Genomic DNA, 10,991 nt, shown 5'->3' with positions numbered 1-10,991 from the left:
GAGGACATTCCATCCAGGGGACAATCCCAGGATTTAGGACATTCCTGGGATCAGGGACAATCCCAGAATTAAGAATAATCCCAGGATCAGAGACAATCCCAAAACCAAGGACATTCCCAGGATTTAGGACATTCCACAGAAAATTCCAGGAATTCCCTCACTCTGAAATTCTCCTTCCCACCCCTCCCCATCCATTCCCTGATATTTGAAATTTTGGGAATTTTGGGAAAAATCCATCCCAGGTTAAAAAAAAAAAATCAGGAATTTTACCATGGGGAGAGCTGGAATTTCTCAATCCCAGCAGGATCAAAAAAGAAAAAAAAACCAGGAAAAATCAATTTCTCAAACCAAGTAGGGAAATGGGCAGGAAAAATTGGGAATTCTCAGTCCCAGAGGAATAAAAGGCTGGGAAAATTTGAATTCCTAAATCCCAGCAGGATAAAAAACAGGGATAATTGGAATTCTCAATCTCTTGGGCAGGGAAATTTGGATTTTTAAAAGGAAAAAAAAAAAAATCCCCAGCAGCTCTCTGGGAACCACATCCACAATTATTTTCCCAAATTTCTGCCAGGGAGGGATTGGAATGAAAACTCCCAAAATTCCTCCATCCTCACAGCAGCACCCCAGCATATTCTCCTTTTTTTTTTTTTTTTTTTTAAGGGAAAAGTCCAAAAAAAGCAGCAGGGGCAGAGGGAGGAATTCCCTGGATAAATCCCTGGGAGAAGCAGGACACGGATCCAGGGCTGATTCCAAAGGGGGGATCCCTGGGGAATCCCAGCTGGAATTAGGGCACTGCTCTCCCTCCTCCTTCCCAGAATCCAGGACTTTTCCCCACCTGGGAAAACTCTGGGAAAAAAAAAAAAAAAAACAAAAAAAACAAAAAAAAAAAAAACCACAAAAAAAACCCCCAAAAAAACCCCAAAAAAACCCAAAAACTAGAAAAAAAAGCCAAAAAACCCCCAAAAAAACCCCAAATCCTTCAGGAAAAAAACTTCATTTAACCCCTCCCCATCCCAACCCTGAGGAATTCCAGGAGATCTCAGGAAAAACCCACCTCAGGTTTAAAAATCCACAGATTTTCCCACTTTTTTTTTTTTTTGGGTGTAGATCCCATCCCAAATGAAGAATTTCGGGATGAGCCCAGAAAAACCCCTCAGATCCCATCCCACGCTTTAAAATCCATCATTTTTCCCTGACTTTTCCCACTTTTTTTTCCCTTTTTATCACAAATCCCATCCCACTTTTAAAACCCCACAGATTTTCCCGACTTCTCCCACTTTTTTCTCCTTTGATTTTCCCAAATTTCCCCCTTTTTGTTGTACCTGAAGCTCCAGGTCCCCTCCGGAATTATTTTTCCACCTCTGGAAACAGCAAAAAAAAAACCTCCCCAGACCCGATCCCAGCGGGAATTCCGATGGATCCCGGCCCCAAAAATCCCAAATCCCGTTTTTTCCCGAAATATCCCAGCTCAGATCCGAGCTCCTCTCAGCGCTGGAAGCAGCAGGAAAAGATTTTTTCGGGAATAAACACCTCCGGATAAATTCCCTGAGCTTCCCTTTTCCAATCCCAGTTTCCTTTCCAAGCCCCGTTTCCGATGGAATTTTTTTTTTTTTTTTTTTTTGGGTTGGATTTTATTTTTTTTTTTTCCTCCCCCCCGCTCCGACCTTTTCTTTTTTGCCGCTGGAGAAAAAAATTCCCAGAAGGTTTTGTCAGCGGAAAAAAGTTCCATGGAAAGCCCCATCCCACGAGCATTCCCAGAGAGGGAGAGAGAAAAAAAAAAGAAAAAAATAAAAAAGCAAAGGAAGTGGCTCTGGGAAGAGCCCGGAGTGGGCGGGAATGACAAAAAAAATTCCTTGGAAAAAAAAAAAAAAATAAAAAAAGAAAGGGGAAAAAAAATAAATTAAAAGAAGTGCTGAGAGGAAAAAAAATAAAAAAAAAAAAAAAAAAGAGAGAGAGAGAAAATAAAGTTGTTTTTTTTTTTTTTATATATTTTTGGGGGGATGAATCAAAACTTTCAGACTCGGAGGTTGGTGGGAATGGAATTCCAGCTGGGAATTCCAGCAGCCCCGAGCAGGCCCCAGCTGGAATCCCGGAATTTTTTCTGTCGGGAAAACGCTGCGGCCGGAGCGGCTCCATCCCCCTGCCCGGCCGGGACAACATCCCAGAATTTCCCCACATTCCCAGGGCGCTTTTCCAGGAATTGACAGAGAGCAGGGCTGGAAAAACCGGGAATGGAATCCTGGATAAAACCAGGAAAAAAAAAACTATTCTGACTCTTTGTAAGGCTGGAAAAACCGGGAATGGAATCCTGGATAAAAACCAGGAAAAAAAAACCAATTTTGACTCTGTAGGGCTGGAAAAACTGGGAATTAAATCCTGGATAAATCTAGGATAAACTCTGGATAAAACCCAGAAAAAAAACCAATTCCAACTCTTTGCAGGGTTGGAAAAACCGGGAATGGAATCCTGGATAAAACCAGGGAAAAAAACCCCAATTCTGACTTTTTGTAGGATGGAAACACTGGGAATTAAATCCTGGATAAACCCTGAATAAATCCTGGATAAAACCCAGAAAAAATCTCATTCCCACTCTTTGGAGGGGCTGGAAAACCTGGGAATTAAATCCTGGATAAATCCCCATCCCCAGTCTTGGAACAACTGGGAAAACCAGGAATGGAATCCTGGATAAAAACCAGAAAAAACCCAATTCCCGCTCTTTGGAGGGATGGAAACACTGGGAATTAAATCCTGGATAAATCCTGGATAAATCCCCATCCCCAGTCTTGGAACAACTGGAAAAACCAGGAATGGAATACCAGAAAAAAACCCAATTCCCACTCTTTGCAAGGCTGGAAAAACAGGGAATTAAATCCTGGATAAATAATTGATAAACCCTGGATAAAACCCAGAAAAAAAAAACATTCCCACTCTTTGTAGGGCTGGAAAAACTGGGAATTAAATCTTGAATAAATCCCCACTGCCAACCTTGGAACAACTGGGAAAACCAGGAATGGAATCCTGGATAAAAAACAGAAAAAACCCAATCCTTACTTTTTGCAGGGCTGGAAAAACTGGGAATTATATCCTGGATAAATTCCAACTCCCACTCTTTGCAGGGCTGGAAAACAGAGAATTGAATCCTGGATAAATCCTGGATAAATCCCCATTCACAGCCTTGGGACAACTGGGAAAACCAGGAATGGAATCCCAGAAAAATCCCAATTCCCACTCTTTGCAAGGCTGGAAAAACTGGGAATTAAATCCTGGGTAAATCCCCAGAAAAAATCCAATTCCCACTCTTTGTTTGGCTGGAACAACTGGGAATTAAATCTTGGAGAAACCCTGAATAAATCCCCATTCCCAGCCTTGGAACAACTGAGAAAACAGGGAATGGAATCCCAGAAAAAAAACCAATTCCCACTCTTTGTAGGGCTGGAACAATTGGGAATTAAATCCTGGATAAATCCCCATTCCCAGCCTTGGAACAACTGGAAAAACTGGGAATGGAATCCTGGATAAAAATCAGAAAAAAACAATTCTCACTCTTTGCAGGGCTGGAAAAACAGGGGATTGAATCTTGGATAAATCCCAGAAAAATCCCCATTTCCAGCCTTGGAACAACTGGAAAAACTGGGAATGGGATCCCAGAAAAAAACCAATTCCCACTCTTTGTAGGGCTGGAACAATTGGGAATTAAATCCTGGCTAAATCCCCATTCCCAGCCTTGGAACAGCTGGGAAAACCAGGAATGGAATCCTGGATAAACCCTGGACAAAAACCAGAAAAGCTCCAATTCCCACTCCTTGCAGGGCTGGAAAAACAGGGAATTAAATCCTGGATAAATCCTGGATAAATCCCCATCCCCAGCCTTGGAACAACTGGAAGAAACAGGAATAGAATCCCAGAAAAATTCCACTTCTGACTCATTGCAGGGCTCAAAAACCAGGGGAATGGAATCCTGGATAAATCCAGGATAAATCTCCATTCCCAGCCTTGGAACAATTGGAAAAACAGGGAATGAAATCCCAGAAAAACTCCAATTCCCACTCCTTGCAGGGCTGGGAAAAAGAGGAAATTAAATCCCAAATAAATCCCCATTGCCAACCTTGGAACAACTGGAAAAACAGGGAATAGAATTCTGGATAAAACCCAATTCTGACTTTTTGCAGGGCTGGAAAAACAAGGAATGGAATCCTGGATAAAAACCAGAAAAACCAATTTCCCACTCTTTGTAGAGATGGAAAAACTGGGAATTAAATCCTGGATAAATCCTGGATTAATCCCCACTGCCAGCCTTGGAACAACTGGAAAATCCAGGAATGGAATCCTGGATAAATCCCAGAAAAAAACCCAATTCCCACTCTTTACAGGGATGGAAAAACTGGGAATTAAATCCTGGATAAATCCCCATTGCCAGCCTTGAAACAACTGGAAAAAGCAGGAATGGAATCCCAGAGAAATTCCAATTTCCAGGCTTTGCATAACTCAAAGAACAGGGAAGGAAATCCTGGATCAATCCCCAATTCCCACTCTCTGCATAACTGGAAAAATTCCCATTCCAGCCCTGCAAAGGGTGGGATAAATCCTGGAAAAATCCCAGAAAAATCCCCATTTCCAGCCTTGGAACAACCAGAAAACCAGGAATGAATTCCTGCATAAATCCAGGATAAATCCCCATTCCCAGCTTTTTAATAACTGGAAAATCCAGATAATAAAATCCCAGAAAAATTTGAATTTCCAGCCTTTCCACAACTGAAAAACAAGGAATTAAATCCTGGATAAATCCCCATTCCCACCCTTGGCACAGCCCAAACCCCGGGAATGCAATCCCAGTTAAATCCCAGTTAAATCCCAGTTAAATCCCATCCCGGGGCCCCAGCGCTCCCATGGAAATTGGGAATGTTATTTTTCCCAAAAAATAATAATAATAAAAAAAAAATCTCTCCTCCTCCTCCCCCCACTTCCCTGCCCGGAAAAATCCACCCAAAAAAAAAAAAAATCCTGGGAAAACCGCGAGAATTCCTGGCTTTCAACTCCCGGGATCCGCCTCAAATTCCAAACTCAAATTCCAACCCAACCCTCCGGGATTTTTTTTTTTCCCTTCTTTTGTCCTCAGGATAAAAAAAAAAAAAAAAAAAAACTGGAAAAACAATTCCAGGACATTCTGGGATAAAGCTCCAGCTGCTTCAAGCAGTTTTTTTTTTAATTTTTTTTTTTTTTTTTTTGGGATAAAGCTGGAAAAAAACAATTCCAGGACGTTCTGGGATGAAGCTCCGGTTGTGGCTTTTTTTTTTTTTTTTAATTATTATCTTTTTTAAATTTAATTTAAATTCCAAACTGGAGCAGCTCCCTCGGGAAGAGATCCCAAAAAAAATCCTCGCTCCCGTGCCCTTGGATAACCCCAAAATTCCCATGGGATCCAGGGGAGGTGGAAAAATCCCAAAAATTCCCGCTGATCCCAAAAAAAAAATTAAAATTTTTTTTGCCTCCCCCCACCCCGGGAATTCCCAAGGGAAAATTTTTTGGGAATTTTGGGATATGAGGGGAAATTCCCCCTAAAAATTCCTGGGGATGGGAGGAGCTGGAAAATCCCCGGAGGGATTTTTTGGAAGCCCAAAATTCCCAAAAAAATTCCTTTATCCCAAAAAAAAAGCCTCAGGAATTGGGGAGGGGGAGATTCCCGTGAGTGTCATTCCAGGGATTCCATGGAATCCTGAAAGGGGGAGGGGAAAAAAATCCTTCAGGGGGTTTGGGGGGTCCTGATCCCACAGGGGGGCACCCCAAAAATCAGAGATATCAAAAATCAGAGACCCCAAAAATGAGAGACCCCACAAATCAGAAATATCAAAAATCAGAGACCCAAAAAATCAGAGATATAAAAAAATCAAAGAATCCCAAAAATCAGAGACCCCAAAAATTAGAGATTCTCCCCAAAAATCAGAGACCTCCCCAAAAAAAATCAGTGATCCCCAAAAATCAGAGACTCCCTAAAAGGGAACAGGGACCCCCTAAAAATCAGAGAACCCCAAAAATCGTAGACTCCTTAAAAGGGACAGGGACCCCCCCGAAAAAAAACAGAGAATCCCAAATCAGAGACCCCAAACATCAGAGACACCCCCCCCAAAAATCAGTGATCCCCAAAAATCAGAGAACCCCAAAAAATCAGAGACCCCTAAAAGCGACAGGGACCCCCCCCCCCAAAAAAAAATCAGTGACCCCCAAAAATCAGAGACCCCTAAAACAGACAAGGAACCCCCAAAAATCAGGGACCCCCCCCCAAAAAAATCCAGTCCCGAGACCCTCAGAAAGGTCGCGGACCCCCCCAAAAAAAAATTCAGATCCCAAAACCCCCTGAGGGGACACGACCCCCCCAAAATTGAGACACCTCCCCCCAAAATAACCGGACCCCCCCTCAGGGGGTTTTGGCGGGCTCTGGTTTTTTTTGGGAGGGGTCCCGGAGGGTCTTAGGGGGACACGACCCCCCCCCAAAATTCAGCCCCCATCCCCAAATAAAGCGGGGGGGAACCCCCCAAATTGAGGAGACCCCCCCCAAAATACAGCCTTGAAATCAATCGCAGACACACGGACCCCTCCCAAAAATGAGAGACCCCCCCCCCAAAATCCAGCCTTGAGTCGCCCCCAAATGCAGATTTGAGACACTCAGGGGGACACGACCCCCCCCAAAATTCCGAGCCCGCCAAAACCCCCTGAGGGTGTGGAGGGGACACGACCCCTCCCAATAAAAAAACAAGACCCCCCCCACAAAAACAGCGGGGGGGCACGACCCCCCCTCAAATCCATCCCTCAGAACAGACGCGACCCCCCCTCAAATCCATCCCTCAGGAGAGACACGACCCCCCCTCAAATCCATCCCTCAGGGGGGACGCGACCCCCCCTCAAATCCATCCCTCAGGAGAGACACGACCCCCCCTCAAATCCATCCCTCAGGAGAGACACGACCCCCCCTCAAATCCATCCCTCAGGAGGGACGCGACCCCCCCTCAAATCCATCCCTCAGGAGAGACACGACCCCCCCTCAAATCCATCCCTCAGGAGAGACACGACCCCCCCTCAAATCCATCCCTCAGAAGGGACGCGACCCCCCCTCAAATCCATCCCTCAGAACAGACACGACCCCCCCTCAAATCCATCCCTCAGAAGGGACGCGACCCCCCCTCAAATCCATCCCTCAGGAGAGACGCGACCCCCCCTCAAATCCATCCCTCAGAACAGACACGACCCCCCCTCAAAGGGGACACGACCCCCCCTCAAATCCATCCCTCAGAACAGACACGACCCCCCCTCAAAGGGGACACGACCCCCTCAAATCCATCCCTCAGGAGAGACGCGACCCCCCCTCAAATCCATCCCTCAGAACAGACACGACCCCCCCTCAAATCCATCCCTCAGAAGGGACGCGACCCCCCCTCAAATCCATCCCTCAGGAGAGACGCGACCCCCCCTCAAATCCATCCCTCAGGAGAGACGCGACCCCCCCTCAAATCCATCCCTCAGAACGGACACGACCCCCCCTCAAATCCATCCCTCAAGGGGGGCACGACCCCCCCTCAAATCCATCCCTCAGAAGGGACGCGACCCCCCCTCAAATCCATCCCTCAGGAGAGACGCGACCCCCCCTCAAATCCATCCCTCAGAACAGACACGACCCCCTCTCAAATCCATCCCTCAGAACAGACGCGACCCCCCCTCAAATCCATCCCTCAGGAGAGACACGACCCCCCCTCAAATCCATCCCTCAGAACGGACACGACCCCTCCAAATCCACCCTTCAGGGGAGAAGCGACCCCCCCTCAAATCCATCCCTCAGAACGGACGCGACCCCCCCTCAAATCCATCCCTCAGAACGGACGCGACCCCCCCTCAAATCCATCCCTCAGAACGGACACGACCCCTCCAAATCCACCCTTCAGGGGAGAAGCGACCCCCCCTCAAATCCATCCCTCAGAACAGACGCGACCCCCCCTCAAATCCATCCCTCAGGAGGGACGCGACCCCCCCTCAAATCCATCCCTCAGGAGAGACGCGACGCCCCCTCCCCAAATTCCGAGCGCGCCAAAACCCCGCTGAGCCCCTCAGGGGGACGCGCCCCCTCAGAACAGCCCCCCCCCCCCCAAATCCCACCCCGCAGCCCCAAACCCACCCTGGGGGGGGCACAGCGACCCCTCCCCACCCCTCAGACCCAGCGACCCCTCCCCACCCCTCAGAGCGCGCGGGGCCGCGCCCCCCCCTCACCGCTGTCGCCGCTGTCACCGCCGCGCTCGGAACCCCCCCCGGGGCTGGGGGGGGGCGCGGGGGTCCCGCTGAGGGGGGTCCGGGGGGGTCCGGGGGGGTCCGGGCGAGGCGGCGGCGGCTCCTGAGGAGGCCGCGGGCCCCCCCCCCCGCCCCCGGCACTTCCGGCCCCGGCCCCGGCACTTCCGGCCCCGGCAGGGCTGAGGGGAGAGCGCCGAGAGAATCGATGGGGCAGGGGAGAGGGGAGAGCACAGAGAGAATCGATGGGGCAGGGGAGAGCACAGAGAGAATCGATGGGGCAGGGGAGAGGGGAGAGCACAGAGAGAATCGATGGGGCAGGGGAGAGGGGAGAGCGCCGAGAGAATCGATGGGGCAGGGGAGAGGGGGAGCACAGAGAGAATCGATGGGGCAGGGGAGAGGGGAGAGCACAGAGAGGAGCACAGAGAGAATCGATGGGGCAGGAGAGGGGGGAGCACAGAGATGGGGCAGGGGAGAGGGGAGAGCACAGAGAGAATCGATGGGGCAGGAGAGAGGGGAGAGCACCGAGAGAATCGATGGGGCAGGGGAGAGGGGAGAGCACAGAGAGAATCGATGGGGCAGGGGAGAGCACAGAGAGAATCGATGGGGCAGGGGAGAGGGGAGAGCACAGAGAGAATCGATGGGGCAGGGGAGAGGGGAGAGCGCAGAGAGAATCGATGGGGCAGGGGAGAGCACAGAGAGAATCGATGGGGCAGGGGAGAGGGGAGAGCACAGAGAGAATCGATGGGGCAGGGGAGAGGGGAGAGCGCCGAGAGAATCGATGGGGCAGGGGAGAGGGGGAGCACAGAGAGAATCGATGGGGCAGGGGACAGGGGAGAGCACAGAGAGAATCGATGGGGCAGGGGAGAGGGGAGAGCACAGAGAGAATCGATGGGGCAGGGGACAGGGGAGAGCACAGAGAGAATCGATGGGGCAGGGGAGAGGGGAGAGCACAGAGAGAATCGATGGGGCAGGGGAGAGGGGAGAGAACAGAGAGAATCGATGGGGCAGGGGAGAGGGGAGAGCGCCGAGAGAATCGATGGGGCAGGGGAGAGGGGGAGCACAGAGAGAATCGATGGGGCAGGGGAGAGGGGAGAGCACAGAGAGAATCGATGGGGCAGGAGAGGGGGAGCACAGAGAGAATCGATGGGGCAGGGGAGAGGGGAGAGCACAGAGAGAATCGATGGGGCAGGAGAGAGGGGAGAGCACAGAGAGAATCGATGGGGCAGGGGAGAGGGGGAGCACAGAGAGAATCGATGGGGCAGGGGAGAGGGGAGAGCACAGAGAGAATCGATGGGGCAGGGGACAGGGGAGAGCACAGAGAGAATCGATGGGGCAGGGGAGAGGGGAGAGCACAGAGAGAATCGATGGGGCAGGGGACAGGGGAGAGCACAGAGAGAATCGATGGGGCAGGGGAGAGGGGAGAGCACAGAGAGAATCGATGGGGCAGGGGAGAGGGGAGAGAACAGAGAGAATCGATGGGGCAGGGGAGAGAGGAGAGCACAGAGAGAATCGATGGGGCAGGGGAGAGGGGAGAGCACAGAGAGAATCGATGGGAGAGGGGAGAGGGGAGAGCACAGAGAGAATCGATGGGGCAGGGGAGAGGGGAGAGCACAGAGAGAATCGATGGGGCAGGAGAGAAAAGAGAGCACAGAAAGAATCGATGGGACAGGGATCGATAACAGGAAATGATAAGAGGGATCGATAACAGGGATTGATAACAGGGATTGATAATGGGGATCAATAATGGAGATTTAGAACCGGGATCGATAACAGGGATTGATAACAGGGAATTGATTTCAGGAATTGATAAGGGGGATTGATAACAGGGCTTGATAACAGGGGATTTATAATGGGGATTGATAAGGGGTGTCAATAAATGGGAATTGATAACGAGGATTTATAACAGGGATTGATAACGGGGATTTATAACAGGGATTGATAACAGGGATTGATAATGGTGATTTATATCAGGGATTGATAACAGGAATTGATAACAGGTTTCCAGAAATGGGAATCAGTAACCGAGGGCCGATACCCCGGGACTGATGACCTGGGGTCGATAACCAATATCGGATATCGGTGATCGATCACCAATCGCTGCTGATCAATACAGGGGATCAATAGGGTGGGAATGGGGTCAGGGGCTTGTTTGGGGCCACAAACTCCTGTAGGGGCAGCGAGTCCTTGTAGGGTCAGGGGGGTCCTGTGGGGTCAGGGGTTATTTACGGTCAGGGGGGTCCCACGGTGTCAGGAGGTTATTTAGGGTCAGGACGTTATTTAGGGTCAGGAGGTTATTTAAGGTGGGGAGGTTATTTAGGGTCCAGGGGTTCCCATAGGATCAGGGGGTTTCTATAGGATCAGGGGGTATTTAGGGTCAGGGTGTTATTTAGGGTCAGGGTGTCGCATAGGATCAGGGGTTCCCATAGGATCAGGGGTTCCCATAGGATCAGGGGTTTCTATAGGATCAGGGGGTATTTAGGGTCAGGGTGTTATTTAGGGTCAGGGGTTCCCATAGGATCAGGGGTTCCCATAGGATCAGGGGTTTCTATAGGATCAGGGGGTTTCTATAGGATCGGGGTTATTTAGGGTCATGGGGGTCCCATCATGCCATGGGGTTCTATAGGATCACAGTGTCCTGTAGGATCAGGGGGTCCCAGAACTGTCCCCATTTCCCCTGACCCCATCCCAACCCTGCCCTCGCTGCCCCAGGAAGGCAACGA

The sequence above is a fragment of the Oenanthe melanoleuca genome, linkage group LGE22 (genome assembly GCF_029582105.1).
Source record: "Oenanthe melanoleuca isolate GR-GAL-2019-014 linkage group LGE22, OMel1.0, whole genome shotgun sequence".
NCBI classification, from domain to species: Eukaryota; Metazoa; Chordata; class Aves; order Passeriformes; family Muscicapidae; genus Oenanthe; species Oenanthe melanoleuca.
Note: the sequence above shows the minus strand (reverse complement) of the source record.